Below are 17,946 nucleotides of genomic sequence, written 5' to 3'. Positions count from 1 at the left end.
TATGATGATATACAGCATTGGTAAAGATTGTGAGTAGTTTTCTGAGTACATGTCCAAACAATTTAGCCAATTAGCAACCAGTAGCAGTCAAAGTGGGTTATAGGCTAGTCACTACAGATGGCATTTGAACTATTGTTTTATTCATATACTTAATGCGTACCTTTAAGTTGCTATTTTATGTCCCCTAAGGCTTGAGCAAGACTAACTAAAGTTCCTACCTGACATTGTTTAGGGGGACAGGTGTTAGTGTAACAGAAACAGGTTAACGTGCTGCAGATGGGTCAGAGTGAGGCCTGGTGTATGTTGGTGTAAATTAAAGAAGATAAACTGTGGCCTGCTTATTACTCACAAGCCACTGAACAAGATGTACAACAATGATAATAATAACTTTATTTGTAAAGCACTACGTTTACAAAGTCCTTCACAAAATGCATAAAAGATACGGCTATGAAAAGACAGCTGCAACAATAAAGACAATCTTAAGAGCTAAGAAAAATAAAGCATGGAAAGGCAAACAGAACAGAGGGACATAACACAATTTTTTAAAAAAAAGTTACAAATTAGACATTAAAACAAAAAAGCTTTCCCACAAAAATATGTGTTAAGAAATGATTTTTAAAAAGGTAATGTGCTAGCAAGCCTTATCTTGTTAGGCAGGGAATTCCAGAGCCTAGGGGCTCTGATGGCAGAAGCCCCATCACCTTTGGTCACCAGCCTTGACCTATAGATATGACTAGTAAGGGTAGGTTTAAGGATCTTAGGTTACATCTTAGTTATATAACTGTAAAAGTAATTAAAATAATCTTGAAATCAGGCCTGAAGTTAACTGGCATCCAATTTAGGGAGACAAAAATTGATTAATATGTGACCTACAACTGTTCTACATTGTTGCTCAAAGCAAGCAACTTCCAGACATCCTAATCTGTGTCACAGAAATCTGTCATCAAAACTCACTGTATTGTTATCCTGAGGACGAAGGGCAATCACACTATCATCTTCCTTCAGCTCATCATATGTGGAGACATGCAGAGGTTTGGCGACTTTAGTCTGGTGCTGTTTGGAGATAGTGTTGCATGCATAGACAAAATAGAGTAGTTGAGTAATCAGCATCAGAGGGATGATCTATATTTCTTCACCTAACTTGAGAGGATACATTTTGTGTAAGTTTCTGTACATGTTTCTGTTTTTCTGGCACAATTGTCTTCATTTATCTCACCATTAAACTATCTGTTTAGAAACTTTTAGAGAAACTTTTAGCTTTTAGAGATGTACATTGCATTTGTAACTCCATGTAGTTTCCTGTTGGCTGTGGGCTAGATGTATGATGTCTCATCAAGATAATTCTAGCAGCTTTGGTGTGATGTTTCCAGTGAGGTTTGTTTTCTTGTTATCAGATGATGAAAGATGAAAGTACAAATATCAGCTACATATCCATTATCATCACAACTATGTAGTGTAGAGCCTGTAGATGGCTGAGTGCAGGCATTTGTGAAAACCAAGGAGTTGTAGCACCAAAAACAGATACTACAGATTTCATCACACCACTAGCAGCATGTCTAACTATCTCTAATAATCAATATTTTTCAGAATGTTAAAAATCAATACCACATGATGATTTAGGGTTTGCAGGACCATTTGACCTTTGGCCTGCTTTTTTTGCTTTGCTTGTGTGCAGTGTTATCTCTTCTGAAGCTGTGAAATATAAGTGTTGCTAACATCACTTTTTGCTGCCTGCTCACTTTTGTGCGTGCATGTGTGTGTTTCAGATGTGGCAGTGTTTCTGCAAACACTGTGTTGTCCTCTCCCATACCGAAAAAGATGTTCCACACCATGTTGGCAGCCCTCATAGCTTCACACTGGGTTCCACTACTGAAGCTACAGCTGCTAAGGTACACCAGGGTGAAGTGGGTGTTTTCAGCCACAAGGGGGCAGTAGACTCACGTGTGGCACTTCAGGGTGTTAAGTCAATCAATTACTCTGTCAGTCCACCACCTGCAGGGACTGGCATCAGGGCTGGGTGCATTGTGCTCCGGGCAGCAGGGAAGGGCCAGGATCTGACCCCTGGCACGGTGAGGTGTCAAATTGTGGTGATATAGCGTCCAAATTCCCCAGATCCCTATCTGACGGAGCATCTGTGAGACGTGCTGGTATCAGACCTCACAGCCCACAGGACTCAAAGGATCCACCGCCAACGCCCTGCTGCCAGACACCACAGAACGCGTCTAGAGGTCCTGTGGTCATGCCTCGACAGAGCCAAGTGCACAAATCTGGGGCACCCACTTGTCCAACGGATGTTCAGTCAGATTGGGATCTAGGGAATTTTAGGCTAGGTTACCTTCATCTCTTTGTCTCGAGCCTTTAGATTTGGCTGATCGGAGTATCTAAACTGTGATAGCATAATTTAGCTGCGTAGTTAAATAGTGTGATTTTACAATTGTTAAATATTGTCAAACTAGTAATATTAAGATTTATAATCTTATAAATCTTATAAATAAGTATGATTTCCTAAATTCATTCTAAAATGCTAAGTCACATTAGGGCAGGCACTATACATTTCCCTCTTATTTACTACTACAAACACACACTCACAAACACACAGCTATTTTTGTATAGTGAGTGTGTCTGTTGATCTTGCGTGTGCAGTGTTTGTTATGTATGCATGAAGGACTGTGAGCTGCGTGTGTTGCATCACCTGTTGACTTTCATGCATCTGTGTGCTAGTGCATTCAGAGGAGTGTCTTTGTACGTGCATTTGTGTACTGTTTGTGTGTGTGTTTGAGTGTGTGCGTTCACCAAAGAGAACATCCCGTTCTGAGTGTATCTGCCCCCACACAGGGAGCCCTGCGTTGTTTTGCTGCTGCAACCACCGGTGCGTGTTTTCTCTGCATCCTCAAATGTGACACGTAGCTGTAGCCATCACGCAGTGTCTGCCTGCTCTGTGTTGGGATATATTTTATCAGTGTTTTAATACTTCCAGGCTCATAATGTGTGTATCTGCTGTTCTTTATCGATAGCTGCTTTAAATTTATTTGCATGAAGTCACTGTTAATACAGAAACTAGTCTTTTAAGCACAGTAGTGTGCGTGTCAAGCAGAAATTAAGTCACTTTCAGTTCTTCAAAATAGTTTTTGTCAAAAGCAGCCTGTACAGTCAGTGCGAGTAAGTATTTTAGTGTACTCTCTGTTTTGTTATGTCAAAATCTCTTTGTACACGCATTTGTGGCACTGTCAAAGAACACTAGTGGATGATGTGCTGTGAGAAAGGATTAAGTCTAGAGCAGGGTTGAAAAAGTTGAAAAAAAAAAGCTTGTTTGTCTGTAGATGCGTTCAGTGACATTATTTGTGAAAGTGATAAATCAGATAAGGCAGCTGTGTTTTTGGTAAACACTTTGGTCTTACATCTGTAATCTGAAACTGATCTGGAGCAATTGCACAAATTGGAAAGTATTATTTTTGCTGACTCAGAAGTGTTAGTAACACCACCAGTGTCCCACCAGTAAATGACCCTATCCAGGGGTCAGTAACCACAAATACACTCTCAAACTTTGAGAAACACTCAACTACTGGTCCTTAAAGATACTTGTAGCACATATCCACTGTGCAAATCATGTTTTTCAAATAATACTGCAATAGTCAGATTATACTATAGTCTATATATATAGACTATACAATAGTCAGTTATACGTAACGGCGGTCGCTAGCGAATACAATTTTCCCAAAGTGACTTATGATAAGTAGATTTAATTACACAAAATTCATATAATATCTTCCACGTCTGTTTAGTTCTGATGAGACTGTGGTGTTGGTGAGATAATGAATAGACCAGCTGTGTAAGGGCACTGATGTGCCAAGCTGACAGTCAATCCATTGGTCAATGTCAGACCATCAGTGAGCATCTATGACCCTAGTTTTTATGGTGTGTCATGTACCGTTGACACTAGTCTGCCTTTGACGGTCCTTGACTGCTTTTTTTTGTTTGGCTGAATAAGCATCTTGGAGCTGGTGGAGCATCTCAGTGAGTGAAATCACTCTGATTAGCAGTTCAACTCAGTGCACGAGAAGAGAAATGGAAGTTACAGTTATTGTTCGCTAATGCACAGTAAATATCATCTCTTCCTTCAACATCAGGTTGTGTTGTTAGTGTGCCAGCTGGCTAACTGGCATCTTGAATCCATCCTGTTGGTCTTCTGGTTTCCCGTTTTGAATGACAAACACAGACTACCACCACCTGCTGGTATGGAGAGTTATTCCCGCTCACACAGGCGCAGAACGTACGTGCTAGTTCTAGTCTTATTGGTGTGTTCAGGTGCAACTTTTTGGCCGAGACACAGGCAACATGAGGCGATGCAACATTTGGCCTTCATCCCCACCAGTTGTTTGATGTTGGTTTGGTGTGACAGGGTTTTACAGGTGCAGTCTGTGATTCTAATCCAATGCACTTTTTGCTAACTCAGCAAATATCACGGTCCGCTAGCTGTATGTTCTGTGTGTTCCTGTGTTCAGACGCAGCCCTGGCTGTGTAAAGGGAGGATAAAGTACACTGTTGTGCTTGTGCAAAGGAGAGGTGAAAGGCCGTGGATGTATAAAGAGAAGAGAACGATAAAACAGAGCTTCTGAAGGAGCACTGATGGGAGGGGCGTGTTTGTTTGGGTGCTGGGTTGAAATATCAACAATCTTTTTTCCCAGAATTACAGACTCCACCTGTAATGCCACCTGTTCTCCATGCACATGACTCCCATTATGGCTGCCAGAGGGTGCGTTACATCACCTGAAAGCCTCCGCAGGCGGCTTCCGTGATCAAACACGCTGTGTGCGTGCGCTTGTGTGTGTTTGTGTGTGTTTTTCAGACAGAAGTTTCCACTGTGTAGGTGGATGCGTGGGAGGTAGGCGGAGGAGGGGTTTCCTCTGAGGTTGGCATCCCCGAACACAGAAAAAAACACAGGAAAGAAAGGACTTCCCCTGCTTCTGAAATATCACACACACACACACACACACACACACACCAAAAAAAGTGTTTCTGTCTGTCTGATGTTCGGGTTTGAATTGACTGACGTGAAGCACCAAAGCACACAAAAATGCATCGTTAATTTGTGCTTATCTGTAGTCTTGCTTGTTGTAGACGCCATTTTGATCAGATTACTTCTTCTTCATCATCTTCTTAGAATTATTTTTATTATTATTTTTTTTGTTCTTAGTTTCAGTGGAGCCTTTTTATGTCTAATACCACACAAGCCAAACTTATAATAATGCAACATCACAGAGGTTATAGACTGCTGATCCACATGGGGGAGGCAGAGCCAATGTGATGCTGGAGCAGAGCACATGGCCACCATGTGGGAGGACGTGCTTTTATACATTCTTCATCAGTGTAAAAGGCTTATTTATTATTTGTGCCATATTCTTCTTCTTATGTTTATTTGTTAACACAGGCAGTTAAAGATTTCATTCGCCAGATCACTATCACTTTGCCCTTTGCATTGTCACATGTGATGCATCTGTAGTGTGTGATGCACTGGCCCATTAATATGCTGTCTCTAACTGGGCGATAATATCTCTGCACTGATTTATTTCAGTTTTTCAGGGAGAATATTATTAAATTCTGAAAGTATTCAAACCAATATCTGCCTGCTATTTCCATCCAATAACATCGACATGATTACTGACCTTCAGAAATTCACATTAGCTGTTCCTACACTTTTCCTTGAGGGCAGCACATCATGATTTACTGGTAACGAATGTGACTCTTTAACATTATACTGTACATTAAAAGACATAAAACAGGTTTTTATTTTGATTTAAATCAAACATGTTTTGCCTCTTCAAACACAGAGTCTGTTGAACTACAGAGCAGCACCACTGATGTCAGCCAGGAAACGTGACGACACACACACAAGACACCTGCATTGTTGGTTTACACTAGATTCACTCGCTGATAAACTTCTGTCATGCTGCAGCCAGGTGCATAATGCCACTGTGTGTGTGTGTGTGTGTGTGTGTGTGTGTGTGTGTGTGTGTGTGTGCGTGCACGCGCGTGCGTGCGCATGTATGTGTATTACCACATCACTCGCACACACTTCTCTGTGGGAAGGCAAACACACTACGAAACGCAACATACTCCTGAGGGTTGCACAGATGAAAAGGACACATGTATACACTTCCACACCGTCAGATGTTGTGTGTTATCTTGTGAAATCTTTGTCTTACTTGTCTCAGAGACGTTGTTTATTAGTTTTTTTGTCTTTATGTCTCTCTCTGAGATCTTATTGTAGTATTTTACAGCTATCGTGTTAACTCCACAACAGCTGTGCGTCTGTGACTGTCAAAAACTGTTGACTGCAAGTAAAAGCATAGCTCCCAGTGCATAACAGTACAGGACAGTCATATTGTGGCAGTGTCTGTGTTTACATGCTTCAAGTATTTCCTCATGGGTTTGATCTGGTGGGTATAAACAGTCACACCATAACTGGATCACTGAGAACTATAAACTCTGACTGCAGTTCTAAGAAAGGGGGCATAATAATTCCTTTTTTTTTTTAATTTTCTGTGCACTCCCGTCCACTGCTGACCTAAAGGCCCAGACAACACCAACATCAACATCACATAACTAGTGGCAGCAAAGGCTGACTGTTGTGTCACGTCATGTTGCCCATGTCCTGGCCAAAAAGTTGCTGTGCCTGAACACACCACAAAGTCTACAGCCAATGGCCCACAAGCACGTACCAGCAGGTGGCGGCAGTCTGTATTCAGTATTAGAAATATGAAACCAGAAGACCAACAGGGCACATTCAAGACATTGGTTAGCCAGTTAGCACATTAACAGCACAACCTCAATGTTAAGTGATCAAAATATACATACTGTGAAAAATCAAGCCGACAAGGGTCGACTAGTGCCAACAGTGTGTCTGCGAAGCTTTGGAAGCTTCCTCTTGGATGCCTGCTGCTTTCTGTCTTGCATGTGGCTGCTACTTTTTCATAAAATCCCAAATTAACCTGCCCATTGTGTCCAAGAATGCCCGAAACACAGCAAAATAAGGAGAAAATAAAAAATACCAGCAGAGGGCAGATAAATACACCACCACACACTGTTAGTGGGTCATGAAAGATTACTTTGAATGAGTCTGCACATGGTTTATTTGGAATGTTCTGCATAGTTTACCTTTAATATATGACACTGTTTCTCTTTTTCCCTTTTTAGTCTGATACAAAGGACACGGACAAGGTGATGACTGTAGAGCACCAAATTCATCTGAAACTGATGGTTCCTCCAGCCACAGCTCCTGCTCTCACCTTTCCAGGTAACGTGCACACATTTTCACCTCAGTCAAAAAAAAACAAAAATGTTATAGATTTACAAATACTTTGTTAGTAATTTCAAACATAAACCCTGTGCTTCATGCAAGGTTTCAAATGCCATTAACTAGTTATAATTGACTGCTGTCATAATTTAATTTCTACTTTATACAGTAGACCTTTTTCACAGCAGACATTTTGAGTTGTCAGGAGGAAAAGCACAGATGAAGTTGACAGAATTAAATGGCTCAGTTCCATTAACTGTGCCAGTAAGCTACAACAATAAGTCAGCAGAATACAGCCATCATTAATGTGTCTTTCCTACTATGACAAGTCAGAATGTCTGCTGTGAGAAAGGTCTATTCACAAAAGACTCAGGTCTACAACTGAAAGTAGTTGATGGACTGTGAACACTGAAGATTCCTCAACAGCTCTATGCTGAGTGTAACTGTATATTCTTATGTTTTATTGTTATTCTTATTATTTTATCATCAGAAATGCATGCAGTATCTCTCAGTCTGCAGGAGACCTGTGTTAAAGGTCCAGTGTGTAAGATTTAGGGGGAGTTAGAGGCATCTAGTGGTGAGGATTGCAGATTGCAACCAGCTGAAATTTCTCCCGGCTATGATTTCTTCAGTGTTCATTGTTCAGGAGGTTTTCACCAGGAGCTGAATTATCCGCAAAGGTCTTTTTCTCTCCAAAACAAATTGACTATATGATTATAACCAGGAAGAACACTGAATAAAGCAGTTTCACGCTACGCATCAGTTTTTCTATTACCCTGTTCAGCATATTGCAGACAGGCCACTAGCCCAACACTCACTTAATTTAATGTTTATGTAGTGTGTATCTACCAGTTTATTTGTGTTTTATAAGTTAGAAAATGACAGAAATAAACCAAACTAAACTAAACATACCAACAAAAGTGTGCCAAAAAATATACTCGACAATTTCTACAATCAGTCTTCCACCTCACCATCTGCGTCACCAATTTCCTGTCTCAAAAATACAGTGATGGTGTCTGACGCGAAAATGTGAATGGACCTATCTGGAGCCAGTGTTTGGTTTGTCTGTTCTGGGCTACTGCAGAAACATGGCAGTGCAACCTGGTGATCTCCATAGATGAGGACTCACTCTCTGTGTAGACATAAACGGCTCATTTTAAGGTAACAAAAACACAATAATTCTTATTTTTAGGTGATTATATACTGAAGAAAATATTATATTATATTATATTTCTGCCAATATATCCCGCTAAATCTCACTCACTGGACCTTTACGCTGAGGTCAAGAACAGGATCATGAAGCCATATCTGGTAACAAATTATTTATTTAGCTATAGTCAGGTTTTATTGCATTTCTGAGTTTCAAATCTCTTCTTTCTTTACTGGACTATAAGTGTGTCGCCTTAGGACAGAGGGTGAGCTCATCATGCTAGTATCTTAACTAAGTTTTCTGGCATTCAGAATATTTTTCTTAAACACCTCTCCCTCTGAAGTTTTAAATCTTGTTTAAATTTATGCTTCTACTGACTTTGAAAAGCCTGTAGACGTGAGCCCCCTTCGGGACTGTCTCATTCCTCCCAGAAGTGTGTAGAAATGAATGTCTAAGCTCAGTCAGGTTCACTTCAGGTGAACGTTCAGCATTCGAGCCTTCACACATTTTACTTTCTTCTTTGACTGAAGTAACCTTCAGTGCGGCGACTGTCTCAGCTGTCACATAAATATATCAGATAAACAAGTAATTAGATTTGCTATATTTAACTTTAAATAGTTGTTGCCTTTTGAAGTTGGCCCGATTTAAAAGATAAAAAAAACAGCTTACCTGGACTGAACTATGTGTCCTCACTTGATGAGTAGAAACCCATCTAGCCCTGACGCTATACAGCGCCTCCATATTCATGAATTGTGTGTCTGTTTCTATAATTATCTCCATTAAGGAAAACTCCCTCCTTTTATATAAGTTCTGCTTTAAAGCTTTTCAGATTAAATTAAAGTCATGTGTTGAGACTCAGCACGTCAATGCCCAACACTATATTATAGGATGATGGTGAAGTGCTCCAAGTAAAAGAGGATCACACACTATATAAACACGCTGATTTCTGCCACACAACACAGCTGTGACTGTAGTGTGGGTTAAACATAGAATGAAAATATATAATGAGTATATAATAAGAGATGTGTGGCTTTCTCCTTCTTGTGAAGGTATCACTGTAGTCATGGTAAAAAGGTGCTTAGACTTTTACCTCACATGCTCCTGAGTATAGTAAATTATTCAGATTATATTTTTTGAATCTGTATTCATGTTGTCGAAGTTAATGTTTAGTTACTACATTTGGAATATACAGTACTGCTATCAAGATATCCAGGGTCATTCATGCCATGTTTCTTTTGACTGAGGACTGGCTGTGATAAGAAAAGGTTTCATTTGGTTGAATTTGGCTCTCTTTGCCTCTCCAAACTAAAAAGAAAAAGCTGAAGTTGTTCAGGGGTTTAAGACAGTGCTATGGGCCTGCAAGTCTTATCTTAAACTGGACTCTCTGTCCTCATCTGCAGCAGAACAGTCCTCACGCTCAGTCACAAGGCTTCCCTGCTCCACTCCACGTTTGAAAGCGACCTTTGTCGACCGCTGAAAGCAGCCTGCATTAAGTGACCACTCCCGATGCGGACAAATCTGATTTTTCTCGCATTGAAGACAGGCGGGAGACTCTGCCGGCCTGTATTGGTGGTTCACAATATATGTGCAGATATAATGTTGTAATTAGGTTAACTCAGTACATCTCAATAAAATCAGTCATGAGGGCACCACGTGGACACATTGTTTATCCCGGAAAACACCAGATCTTTATGGGTCGGGTTAAAATGATTCACATCACAACAAGATGAAGGGCAAGAAGTAGTGCTTGTGCTCAATGAGTGGTTCTCAGAGTGGTACAGCAGCCGTGTGTGTGTGTGTGTGTGTGTGTGTGTGTGTGTGTGTGTGTGTGTGTGTTACAGACAGCTGACAGACCAGGTCTGAACAACCAACTTGAAAGATTTTTCCATAATATTAACCTTCATGTATAAAGCACTTACAACAGTACAGCTAACAGTTCCTAGCAGGAATCGAGCCAGTGATGTTGCTGCCTGCTGCTTGTCCATGTTTGGGAATTTCAAGCTTGACATAAGTTCATTTTTCACAATGTGAGCCATAGGGTTTGTTTTTGCAAATAATATGCTGTTAAACACAGAATCCTGAATGCCACTCGCTGAAATCTTACTGACCATTTGAGATATTAGGGATTATAAATACTATATTCCAAGTAAGTTACACATATCTACCTTAGAGGGGCGCTGTTAGTTTACTTGTATTTTGCTGTAACATGAGATGATGATTGACTACTGTAGTGGTTCCCAACCTTCTTCCTGAAGGGACCCCATTACTGTCGTTGAGTAAACTGACTACCCCTTACCACCTCACATATTTTATGGATATTTTATATTACTTCAATGCATAACGAGAACAGTACAGAACAACTGTACTGAAAGCAACTGTACAGTTAACCCAGATCATGATAGTGAACTGGTGAGCAGAGAGTGAAGGCTCTGTGAATATATCTTGTGTTCAGGTCTTCCCCGTGACCTTACCTGTTCTGCACACACATCTATTGCACGTCTGTCCGTCCTGAGAGAGGGATCCCTACTCAGTTGCTCTTCCTGATGTTTCTACCATTTTTTTTTCCCAGTTAAAGTTTTGTTGTTTTTTTTTTGGCAGTTTTTACTTATCTGCTGTGAGGATCCAAAGGACAGAGGGGTGTCGAATGCTGTAAAGACCTTCTGAGGCAAATTGTGAATCGTGATATTGGGCATTATAAATTAATATGGATTGATTTGAATCATGTGAGAGAGGTAAAATGCTGAGATATAGGCCAACTGTATAATTGAGATTTCTTTTTTATTGCACCCCTTGAAATCCAGAATGTCTCATGACCCCCATAAAGCTTTCATGACCCCTTGGTTGGGAACCAGTGCATTACAGGACTACTATATGTTGTCACAAGTCCTGATTGTTTGACCCATAACTGTATAACAAAGATGGATGACATGACAGCTCCCCAAAGATGAAGCCAAAACAACCCAATCACCTCCTGGTGGCTGGCTGCAGTGTAGGTCATAAATCCCGCCCCCTCCCTATAAGCCAATGGGACATAGGCGAAACTAAAAAATTAAAGTACACATCAAATAAATGCATCCCAAAGATGGTTCCTGCCATTTTAGGTAGTTCTCATCACGCTGATGTATGTTGAAGTTTTCTTTTTTTCTGATAATTTTGATTTTAATTAGTTATTTGATGCTGTAAAAAGGGGGTCGACAGCATTGACAGCTGTGTGTGCCAGTAGAGTGCTGGCGATCAATGGCGCTGCTCGGGATTGCTCGTACAGCAGGAACTCAATGCACTGAGATCGCTACTGTACAGATTCTTTCTTCAAATGACATCACCAACGCAACATGGCAGCAGCTGTATCCGCAATATTTTTGCTGCATTTTTGTACAGCAGAAGAACCTGGAGACATGTTGCCCATCTTTATATGCAGTCATTGGTTTGACCCATCCGTCCACAGCGACCTCTTCCCTATGCAGACATTGTCACTCTTTATACTACGTCACCAGACTTCCTCCTTTGCCCCTGTCATAATTACAGTGGCTACTAGAGGTCACCAGCCATTAGCATATATGAATGTAGGATGTAGAGCTGGGCCATACTAGCTTCAGTTATATAATATAATCAGTAATCTGTAAGTAAATCTGTAGTAATTTCTGTGTGCGTGTGCAGAGATCATGTCTTTGTGAGGGAGAGAGTAAAGATGTGTGGAAAAAAGTGTACTTCCGTGTGCGCGCGCGCGCTGCACAACGGCGGTTATATGTGTGTCTTTTTTGATTTACATTGCTGTAAGTCGTCACTGAATTTTTTTCTGTTTTTTTTTTTTTTTTGCACCTTGTAGAAGCCAGTGAAGGTAAAGAAAGCCACACACTCTTTCACACCTTTAAGACCATAACCTTTCCTATCTTTCTTCACCACCCTCCCACACACACACACACACACACACACACACACACACACACAAACACAAACATACATGCGCGCCTTTGCAGAAAGTTGCTTTAGAGGATAGGAGATAAAACAAAAATTACAGAATAAAGAAAAATTGGAAAAAAGCTGTTTACAGATATGACGTATCACAGCAAAGAAAGAAAACAAAGACAAAGGGAAAAAATATAAACTATATACTCTAGGTTGGGGCAAGTTTGCTCTTTGAAACAGTCGCAGTGTGGAAGGGGATTTGTGTTTAAATATTAAAACCTCACAGCGTGCAAGAAACAACACAGATGAAACACAAACAAGGAACACAAAAAGAGAAGTAAAAGGTGCGCTGCTTTGTTGTGGCAGATTTCTTTGTCTTGCAGGCTGTTGCCTGTTCTCACCTACTGTTTTATGTTCACCACAAGAGATTTGATTAACTGTATATAACTGTTAGAAACTGTACTTCACAGAGCAATGGCAGCTCAACTCAAACCTTTAAGCACATACACTGAAGAATGTTTAAGCCCTGCGTTACTGCTTTATGCAGCTCCATACTGACATTTCAGTTTAATTAAACATTTACAGTTATAATTTTGTATTGTTGTATCATATTTTCTTGCTGTAACCGTATATTTATAGCTGGAAGAGCCTAATTTCCCCTCTAGTGTCGTAAAATTAATCTGTCGTAAGTTTAATCGGATATTATGTTAAAATGTTTCCCTATTTTTTGAAAACTTGCCACACAAATTAAATTCTCTACATTCAAGTTTGTCGACTGAAAACCTGCCTTTTTTAAACACACGAATCATTAGCTGCTCCTTAAGCTTCCTTGCTTTAATTTGATGCAGTGTTATTATAAATTCCGTCAGGTCTTTTTGCATTATAAAGCTTGTACATTTTGACCTTTGACCTCTTGTGGCAGTTGTGTTGTTTATTTAGCCCCCTGTGTGTTTCTGCATGGTTACCCTGGAGCAGTTTGCTTTGGCTGTTGAACGGTGCCGACCACGCCTTGCTAACAAAGTGTTTGTGTGGGCAGGTGGGTGAACTGTTAGGTCTATCTCACAGTGAACATGCGATGTGCATGTGTCCACCTTAGCGTTTGTTCAGTATGCTGTTTCTCAAGTTGTTCTTTGTTGTGTGTGTGTGTGTGTGTGTGTGTGTATGTGTGTGTGTTAGTATGGTTTGTAGAATATTGTACCTGTGTGTTTGTGTGTGAAACCAGTTTTCCACTTGTCTTCTGTCTCTCAGGCTCGTAGAGGAAACCCTAAGTTCTCATTTTGAGTCAGCCCACTGTTCATTATGGAAACTTTACACACACACACACACACACAAACACAAACAAAGAGACATGGCACATGACGGAACGTGCCGTTTGCATGTGCGCATCTGTAAGATTTGTTACAGATAAAGAATATAGATCTAAATGTAAAAGACAAAGACCACAATAAAAAGGTTAATTAAAAAAAAAAGATCTTTGTTACAAAAATACTCAAATTTGACTTCACTAAATGGCTGAAAGCAAAAAATGTTTTAAACACCACTCACATATTTGTACTTTGAAAGTTGTGAACGCATCCTGAGTTTGTTTTCCGTGGTCTAAAACTCAAATGGAAACCTCATCTTGTTGCGTTTATGTCTTCAGTTCCTTCTTGTTTTTGCAAAGTTTTTGCAAACCCCAAATACATTACATTTGTCCATTTCATACATATCAAATCAGAGTTTCTAAAGTACATATAAGCTGATTTTGTCATTGGGAGGTGGAAGGGAAGGTGGACAGGTAGTTGCCAAGTAGCAGACTAATGCAGACCAACAAACAACAACACCGGTTGCTTTTTAGCAGCCCATTGCTGCATTTCCAGCGCAGTTTTAGCCACCAAACATGGGTGTTTTTTAGCGACATTTTGCTGCGCTCCCCGTGTGGTTTGTGCCACCAAATGTGTTTTTTTTTTTTTAATGACCCATCAGTGTGTTTCCAGCAGCATGTAGGCCACCAAACGTGGGTGTCTTAAGCCAGACCATGATCCAAGTGGTGTTTGTGCCCTTGACACAACCACACGTTAACCACAGCATGGTTGAATCTTAAAGAAACAACGCACAGATGTAACGTATCTGTGGCTTGCAGGAACAAACAATACCAATATATATTGTGGCGACTAGGTTGCATGTACACGGAAGTTACATTTCTCACAACAATTTTGGTAACCTGTAATCAAAATAAATCAGTGTAACTGATGTGTCAATGTGTCGAAGGGACAGTTTATCTCTCCCAATGCAACGTGTTAATGCACATATACCAGACTTAATTTAGCTCTGCTTACTCTGCTAAGGCATGTTTTCCCTTTACACTGTGCCTGTCCTGAAGAACGTGACAGAGCCATGCACAGCTTCAGGAAAGACTTTAAGTGTCGTATACCAAACGTTAGACTCACCACTTAGTGAGACATGTGAGCCTGTTTCATTTGTCACACTGCAGAGTAATTCTTAATGACGGGTGGCTTGTTTGTTGTTTCGTATTTGTGGCTAACCAGAGGTGTGTGGTAGGAAGAACAGTAAGGTGTTCGCTTAACGCTTGCACTGGTAGGATGTGACGGTGTAGCAGATGTCCGCTCTTGTCTTGCAATCCTAGTATTTATGCATTAATATTTTAATGTATCTCTTCATATGGGACTCAGCCCCACCAGAACTTCTGCAGGGGGAAACACCGGGTGCACATTTTGCTGTCTCTGCTCCTTTCATCTAAATATCTGCATCCTGCCTTGGAAATATCATGTTTTGTATTCTTTTTTTATAAGGGAGTTTGTGGTGGGTTTTATGCTTCCCACATGTGTTGATGAGTACGTACATGTGCGGGGGCTCGTGCTGCACAGCGCTAGTGAAACAGAGCAAGAAAGTGAGAGAAATGGAGAGTTTCACATGAGAAAATGTCATGAGGTCATTTTGTTGAAATTAGGTGACACCTCCTTCTCTTCACATCCGCTACTGTCTATTTTGATATTTTATGACATTTCATTTCAGTGCAACAATTCCTTTTGCAGCATGCATGCTATGTATGTTTTTCAAACGTTAAACCTGCGTCATGGTTTTTGGTTGTGTTTTGTTTTTAATCATTCGACGTTACATTTACGTGCGTGAACTGTGATGTGTAACTGAGGTTTCACATGTAAATCAGGTACAGCCAAAATTTGCATTTGCAGTCAAATGAACAGTGTCTTTTTTAAAAAGATTGTGTACAGAAATTACATGTAAACTGAATGTTTGTTGTGAATATGTATATATATGAATAAATGGAGCTTGACAGTGAAGTTAAAACAAATTTTTGCCATCAAAAAAGGGATGTCAGGTGCTGCCAGCATACTGTAGCCAACAAATAACACATAATTAACTAACACATAGAATTAATGTTGTGGTAAAGACAAACAGAAAAGTTTCAAATGTATATAAATAGTTTAGATACTTGATTTTTCTCAGAATGTCAAGTCACTTGCAATAATGTAGACACAAAGGTGTGTGTGCACCTCACAAGGACTTTTTCCACTCCATGCTTTGACCTCATGTGGCACTTAAGACCAACTCAAAAACACATTCACAGTGTAGAGCCCATCTATTAAAGCAACCAAGTCTATTTTTCCATTTCCTCTGTTCACAATGAGCTGCTGAGGTAACTCACAAACCACATACATTTCTTTTCCAATAGCTATATTGACTGTCTACGTTCCCACAACACTTTCAGTTTGCAGACTTGCACGTGCACTGTCCACTGACTGAACACTACGATAAATGCTGATTTAATGCTGCTGACAAAACAGCCTGTTTGTTTTGATGCAGCATCTTTAATACAGACAGATGAGGCAAAACTTAAACCTTATTATCTTATTGAGACGCAGAGTTATTTCATTAGAGACTTGAAAACACGAAAATATGATGAGGCAACATTCAGTTTCCAGCATCACAGAATATACATGCTCAAATTCTTTTCTGGTTTCAGTGAGATTCAGAAAGTTGAGAAAACAATCTCCATACAAGGTCAATTTAATGACTGTTGTGGGGCTTTTGATCATATTACATGATCTTCATCAGCTGTCTCATTCATGTCCATGTTCATTCTTGACCTTGGAAACTGCAGTTGAGAAAATCTTACTGCAAGGCTGTGTTCTGGAGCTTTGGATCATATCGCATGTTTTTCATCAACAGATAAGTAAGATATAAAGTGCATATATTTATGCTTCAAGTCTATTTTATTCCGTTTTGCATACCTAACTACAGTGATTTTGGGTTTGGCTCTTATCGCTTCCAAAGCATCGATGACCTACTCTCAGTACCGTGAACCTGAATGCACCCTTTGTAGAAACAAATGGAGGACTGACGCTGCTGCTCTGCTAATGTGCTGCTCACACTACCCCTCCTGTGGAGACACAGTGCAAGTTAGCTTTAAATTTTAGACATCGAATATCTTAAAATGCATTTAGAGTGAATTTGTCATATTTACACACTTCCTCTGATATTTCTACTGCAGAGGAAAGTTGATGCATCAAGGAAGTAGACCTCTGAATTCCACTGACCAAACAGAAGCGCATTATGTCTATTACTGATATCATACAAGAATTAACTAACTTTATCGGATGCAAATAAGTTCAAACCCAGTGAGGATAAACTGCAAACCTAGCAGTGCTGAAATCTCACATGTCAGCGCTTCCTTATAACAACAAAGGATGTTCAGTACAGTCCCTGCTCTCAGCTTCATTATTGTGTGATGATTATTTAAGTTTGACATAGCAATGATGCAGACAAAATGCTGATTCAGAGATATTATCTGCCACAAGTGAGTTTCCAATGTATGTGTGATGGTTTTTGTAGCATGTTGACATGAAGTGAAACCATGAGATAACGGAAATCTGATTAACACATCTGAACAATTATGGCATGTTTTGGAAAATGGTTGTCAGTGAGGTTAGATGCACGTGTCACTAAAAATTGGGGAAAAAGGGGTGCAGAGGTCTAGTGCCAAAATAAGAGTGCCTGTCCAGTGGTGTAGTGGTAGTTGATGAGGTGGGTGTACCAAGGAGGACGTGGGTCCAGAAAAAGAGCTGGGCGTACCCTGTATACCTGCATATACTCTCCACCACACTGTACCTGTCCCAGCAGGGTGTTAGTGCCTTTGTGGTCATGGTTGGATGCCAGTAGAGGTCAGTAAAGCTAAATATTACATAAAAACAGGTTCAAGGTCTTGAAGATCGTTTGAAGCTGCCATTGCCTTCGATCTTATTGGCTGCAACACAACTGCACAGTCATATAAGTGATTAATCAGGTGAAACACGGAAACTTCATTTGTTGTTTTTTTGTCATACTGATTATTGTTCTGGTTGTTGAATGTTTGCCATGTGATCCACAGTTGTTAGGACATATAGACCTTTTTCATGGCAGACATTTTGACACGTCAGAGTAGGAGCAACACAGGTGTGTTCAATGACACTAATGACAGCTGCGTTCCACTTAGGGGAGGCCCTGGTATTGTCCATGTTGGCTAAATGTTACTAGCTTACTGGGACACTGAATGGAACTCAGCCATCCTTAATGTTATCAATTTCACCTGTGCTTT

This window comes from Epinephelus fuscoguttatus, linkage group LG16, assembly GCF_011397635.1.
Source record: "Epinephelus fuscoguttatus linkage group LG16, E.fuscoguttatus.final_Chr_v1".
Lineage (NCBI taxonomy): Eukaryota > Metazoa > Chordata > Actinopteri > Perciformes > Serranidae > Epinephelus > Epinephelus fuscoguttatus.
This window is presented reverse-complemented; position numbering follows the sequence as displayed.